The 6,649-nt window shown below is 35.1% G+C and overlaps 1 long non-coding RNA gene across 1 annotated transcript in view; it reads left to right on the top strand.

The window, feature by feature from the left end:
* The first annotated feature begins 5,718 nt into the window (after positions 1-5,718).
* Positions 5,719-6,649, top strand: part of LOC137657109 (uncharacterized) — a 121,369-nt gene continuing 120,438 nt past the window's right edge. The window contains exon 1 of the long non-coding RNA XR_011047111.1: positions 5,719-5,763. This is a non-coding gene — a long non-coding RNA (uncharacterized lncRNA). The remainder of the gene's footprint in view (positions 5,764-6,649) is intronic.

Below are 6,649 nucleotides of genomic sequence, written 5' to 3'. Positions count from 1 at the left end.
CAATGACATTTATTATATCAATACATTACGATGATGAATATAATTGCTCTTTTAGAGGATCAGGGCCATGCAGTGCTGTGGATAGTGTTGGTATGATAACATATGATCCGGATGATGATGATTAATATCCTGCTTAAGGGTTATTGTGGTCGATGCGGTAACGTCCCTGACCGGTGAACGCCTGACTAGTGTTCGAGTCCCGCTCAAACTCATTAGTTTTTTTTGGTCGCTGCACCTTCGCCATTCTTGTGAGCTAAGGATGAGGGGTTTGGGGGAGCCTATAAGGTCAATATGCTAAATCATCAGCAGCCATTGCCTGGCCCTCCTTTGCCCTAGCTTGGGTGGAGAGGGGGCTTGGGCGCTACTCATATGTAGTATATATGGTCAGTCTCTAGGGCATTGTCCTGCTCGATAGGGCAATGTCACTGTCCCTTGCCTCTGCCATTCATGAGCGACCTTTAAACCTTTAAGTGATCAGGGTATCATCAATACCAGCTTTGGATTTTGAATGATTTTAGATACATATCTAGTGACCTTATTTCGGGATTGACAATCTGACCTTGTTTTAAAACCTTGTCTTAAGCTAAGACATATATATCATGACTTTCCTAAGCTCTGCTTTTGTTTGTTTAAGCGTACAGTCCAACACTCTATGCCTCCCTTAACTTACATAATTATTGTTTCGTTTTAACTTTGTTATTTAAACTATTCCACAAATGTGTGTGTGTGTGTATGTTTATATATATATATATATATATATATATATATATATATATATATATATATATATATATTGCAAGGTAAGGCATGCTCAGTATTCCAAAATTGATATTGAGGTCAAAAGAAAAGCCAGGAATGACTGGAGAGAATAATTAGATAGTAAACCAGATAAGACTGACAAAGCTATGAATTCAGGAAGTGGCTATGGTGTAAGAATCGCTCATTGAATTATGAATGAAATCTCGACAGGGGCAAAGAAGAAGCATATACCAATCAAAACGAGAGGTGGGTCTGTTATAACAACAGAAGATGAAAAAAGACAACGTTAGATGGAACACTTTAGTGAGGTTATGAATAGGAGATATGAACAGAATAATTTGATTGATATACCTGAAGCTGATGAAGACCTTGATGTGCCCATGAATTAATTCAGTGTGTTTGAAATCGAAGGTATCCTATAAAAATAGAGATGGAAAGCCCCTGGATACGATTGAATAACTGCCGAGATGATACTGGCCGAAAATGAAGTGATTTCCAGACTACTTACAAGATTATTTTGTAGAATGTGGCATGAAGAGAGGAGGCAAAACCTGAGGAATTGGAGTTAGGAGTGTTGGTGAAAACGGAAAAAAGGGAGACCTGAATTACGTCAGTTGTTATGAAAATATATGGTATGCTTATTCTAAAGAGACTGAAGAGCAAAATTGACGAAAAGCTGAGAGATGAACAAGCAGGATTTAGAAAAGGTGGAAGTTGCATTGACCAAAATTTTATTTTAACAACAAAACCCTCAGAAGGATATTGGGGAGTTAAATGTTAGGACAGGATTAGAAATTAAACTATAAGAGATATTACTCGAGTGCCATATGTGGATAAGGTCATGATGAGGGTAGACGGAGATGGTTTGGGCATGCTCTTCGCACTCCCCAAAAGAGGTTAGTTCACCAAACTTTCAACTTGGCCCCACAAGGGAATAGAAGAGTTGGAAGACCTAGGCCTACGTGGCTGAGGACTATGAAGCGCGAAGAAGGCGATGATGAATGGAGCAGTATTGAATTAAAAGTTCAAGATAGAGACGACTGGCAAAATCTAACCGATGCCCTTTACGTCAATAGACGTAAGAGGAGATGATACATACATACATATACCAAGGCACTTACCCCAATTTTGGGGGGTAGCTGACATCAACAAATGAAACAAAACAAAAAGGGGACCTCAACTCTCTACGTTCCTCCCAGAGGAGATGATGATGATATACTGTATATTGTGTATGTGTGATTTATATTTCTTTTTACTTTTTATATTTTTCCGCTTGAAAGCTAACTATGTAGTTCTATGGCTTTTTAACTGTTCCTTAAAATCGTATGGTCAATAATGATGATAATACTTTTTGCTATCAATATCATTCATGATAATCATCCTTTGATCCTAAACTACTTAGTAAGGTAAAAGGACTCTGAGAACTGTTTAATTTTGCAATGGTAATCTGTGCATTATGATGGCCACAATACCTGATTTTAAGCCAATGTGATCCATGGCTTTGCATGTAAGAATACTAATTGACATTTTTTGGGGTTAAAGATTCACACTAATAAAATATCCGCTGTAAAGAGATTCAATTTTCATAGATTATTTTCATATAAAGCTTGCAGGACCTTAAAGATAACTCATGAGTGGCAGCGGCAAGGGACAGTGACATTGCCTTAGCAAGCAGGACAATGCCCCAGAGACTGACCATATATTATATGATCAACGCCCGAGCCCCCTCTCCTCCCAGGCTAGGACCTGGCAATGGCTGCTGACGACTCAACAGATAGACTTATAGTCTTCCCCAAACCCGTAAACCTTAGCTCACAAGGATGGTAAGGTTGCAGACACTAAAGGAACTAACGAGTGTGAGCGGAACTCGAACCCCTGTCTGGCAAACACTAGGCAGAGACGTTACCAATCAGGCAACCACAAACATATTCACAGAAGAGGGAATCTTGAGTGTGTGTTTTTTTTTTTTTTTTTTTTTTTTTTTTTTTTTTTTTTTTTTTTTTTTTTTTTTGTATCCATCTTATTTCTACTTCGCAACAAGGACAAGGGTTTGATATATTTGTCGACACATCATCACAGTATTTTTTTTACATATTCACAAATTGAATAAAACGTTCACTGGACCTGTATCACATTTGCGTATCGTAATTCCCATTTGAGCCGTTTAATTTCCTGCTGGATTGAATCTCAAAATTGGTTCCGTAATGTACTTCTGCATATTCGTGGTTATTCCGCCGTAATCGCTTTTAAGCCACTTTCTTGCGGTTTTATGAGCAGTTAGTGTGCCTTTTAAGAGGTCTAATTTTACAACAGCGACACACGCACACACACAACCAGCCAGAGTTTTTCTTGTGTGCCCAATTTTCTTGTACCGTACAGGAAATGTCGAAAATAAGGATATAAATATGAGAGTTATGTGATTGCATTGGAAGCAAAGGTTAGAGATTGATTGGAATATAACATGTTTATGGAAATTCTCTCTCTCTCTCTCTCTCTCTCTCTCTCTCTCTCTCTCTCTCTCTCAGGGGACCATATCCTCTAAAAAGCAAAATATTTCTGGCAGTGATAGTATGTTCTGCCTTCTTCGCCGAATGTAAATAGACAGTTTATCTATCTATTCATTCATTGTTTTATATGATCTTGAAATTTAATGGTCTCAGTAGAGTCGTGACGGAGAGAGTCTATCGACGTACAATAGACGCTCGTCATATTTTAAGTTAAACGGACTTGCCAAGGTGAGCAAAAGATATTGACAACTCTTGAAAAATAGGAGCCGAAGAGAAAGTTAAAGGGGCCGGACTCAAAAGAGGGCTTCGAAGTCAAACATTTTTCTCTTGGCCTCTGGGTTGTTGGAGAACCCCGGACGCTGCATTGATTCTTCATTTGTCGTTTGGAACTTTTTTTTTTTTATTTTTCCTTTGTGGAAAGACTATTTGTATCGAGTTTTTTTTTTTAACCTGTTAGGATATTTCAAGCTTTTACTATTGTTATGGCTATTATTTTGACGAGTTTTGTCGTTTTGGAATTTTTTTCATTTTTTTTCAGGGCGATGCAATTTAAAACTGAAATGATTCTTTCAAACTTAGATATTTCAAATTTTCAGTCACAAATCGTTATTATTATTATTATTATTATTATTATTATTAGTAGTAGTAGTAGTAGTATTAGTAGTAGTAGTAGTAGTAGTAGTAGTAGTATTAGTATTAGTAGTAGTAGTAGTAGAAAAATCCATAATGTCACGTATGTATGCATGCAAATATGCAAGCGTACATAGAAATGTGTGCATCGAACCATGTATGACCACGTTACACACACATACGTGTGTAATATCTATATTTATTAACATATACAGTAGATATATGTATAGGCTCAATTATGTATATCAATTTCTATGTATTCCTGTAATATGTATAGTTTTAATTAATTGTTTATAGTTACCATCATTAAAGGATTTTTATGCCAGTATATCTGAGTGGGGATACCTTACCATGGTGAAAGGGTTTGCATACCGCCATGATCAGCTAAGCTGTATTCGCCAGGGCCACCCATACTAAAATGGTTTGCTGTGAGCGATCAGACAAAAAATCTCCCACCATCACCGACCCGCGTGGTGATGAAATCTACCCAAATCCAGACGTGAATTGACATCCTTGAGGCCTTTACCCTGCAGTGGACTAGAAATGGCTGCATTTGTTGTTTTTGGTGTTATATATATATATATATATATATATATATATATATATATATATATATATATATATATATATATATATATATATATATATATATATATATACTGAGTGGGGATACCTCAACGTGGTGAAATGGTTGTGTATTGCCATGATCAGCAAAGCTTTACTGGTCAGGGCTACCCATACTAGGTAGGTTTGCTATGAGCGATCAGAGTGATCAGACGAAAATCTCCTACCACCACAAATCCGCAGTTGACCAGCTTGGTAATGAAAACTCGCCAAACCCCAAACATGAATAATGGTTTCTAGCCCAATGCAGGACAAAGGCCTCAGACCTGTCTTTATTCGTGTCTGGGTTTATGCCAGTTTTCATCATCACGCTGGTCAGTTTGGATTTTTGTCTGGTCGCTCACAGCAAACCAAGCTAGTATGGGTGTCCCTGACATTTATAGCATTGCTGACCATGACGGTACCTAAACCTTTATACCACGTTAAGGAATCCTTACTCAATATATATATATATATATATATATATATATATATATATATATATATATATATATATATAAATATATATATATATATATATATATATATATATATATATATATATATATATATATATACATATATATATTAATTCAAATGGTTCACATATTGGAAATTCATTTAAATAAAAAAGACTACTATTGCTATCTCCTAGAATTTTAGGTTCACTTTTCAATGTGATTATTATTATTATTATTATTATTATTATTATTATTATTATTATTATTATTATTATTATTATTATTATTATTAGCTAAACTACAACTCTAGTTGGAAAAGCAGGATGCTATAAGCTTTGTCTCTTACCTTGTCATCCAAAAAATGTACAGCGTATAATACGTTTATGCGTTTGTGCACATTTTTATACGTCTAACTTTTTTGGGGGGATATGGATGCGTTTTTTTTTCAAATTTCTATTCCATAATATTATTTTATTTCTATCCACGTTCATTATTTATGAATGTGTTGATTCTTTCTAGTAATTAACATATAAACTTACATTTTAATTTGTCAATCTTATTAATATTCAACACTTATGGAATAAACTATAGACTTGAAAACAATTCCTGAAAATTGTCTCTAATCCCACTAACCAATAGGCTAAGCGCCTTTAAAGCCTCTTGGCAGATGACGAACCATTTAGCCAATAAGAAACGACAAAAGAAAAGTATGACAAAGTGGAGGTCTCTGATTGGCCAAAGCACCCGATCTTGCTTCGAAAAACTCATTGTGGTTTTGGAGCTGAAGATGAACGGTGGTCAAGGTGAGCTAGTGGTAAAAAAATATGACTTATTTATTTATTTCGTTATATTAGGAGGTTTTTTGTTTGTTTTTCATTTCACGAATGGTCGAGGTTCGATTATACTCAATAGAATTAACTGGTAATATCTCAATAACCTTTTTCGACAGAGACTGTTACCTGGTGATGTCTCAAAAAAGTTTTGGTCGGCCATTACACCCTGAAGCAATTTTTGCGAATATTCCGAGCTGCCGAAGGTAATGGTATTCAAATTACATAATGTAGGATCGTTTAAACAAAATAGCAGTGTCAATAACACCAATAAGTGGTTGGCAATTAAGAGAAAGGGTTTAACATGGCACTTACGTTGATAAGCACCAAGGAATTAACCGGGCATTTGGGATGAAATTTTAAATATATTTTTTTAAATTATTCTCGTGATATTTATGTATGAAAGGGGACGTTCAAAATAGTGCAAATCAAATGACATATCTATTTGGTATAAATATATACGCATTGTGCTTAATTTCTCGTTCGTTCGAGTAGGCATCGTAAATCTTATTAAAACATGACCGCAATATTTATACAGTATTAATACTAACATGTTAAACAAGCGCTTTATATTCTATGCAACTATATGTTATAGAAATGGCTTGAAATGTTTGCAAAAACTCCAGCCGTCTCCGTTAACAATTTCGTTGTTCTTCAGGTTAAGTGTCAGCCACGCCCCCTTTTATACATCCAGGTATTTCATTACCATTAATATATCAGTTATACCTTTATTGAATAATAAGCTATAAGTGTAACTAGATTGGTTATTATAAAATTCACTGTAATGTTATTTTTTTTTATTGAGAAATATCATACAAAGCTTTCACATAAGATAGAGGATGTTAAAAGAATCGGAATT

Source organism: Palaemon carinicauda, chromosome 18 (genome assembly GCF_036898095.1).
Source record: "Palaemon carinicauda isolate YSFRI2023 chromosome 18, ASM3689809v2, whole genome shotgun sequence".
Lineage (NCBI taxonomy): Eukaryota > Metazoa > Arthropoda > Malacostraca > Decapoda > Palaemonidae > Palaemon > Palaemon carinicauda.
The sequence above is the reverse complement of the archived record's forward strand: the minus strand, read 5'-3'. Positions and strand labels throughout refer to the sequence as shown.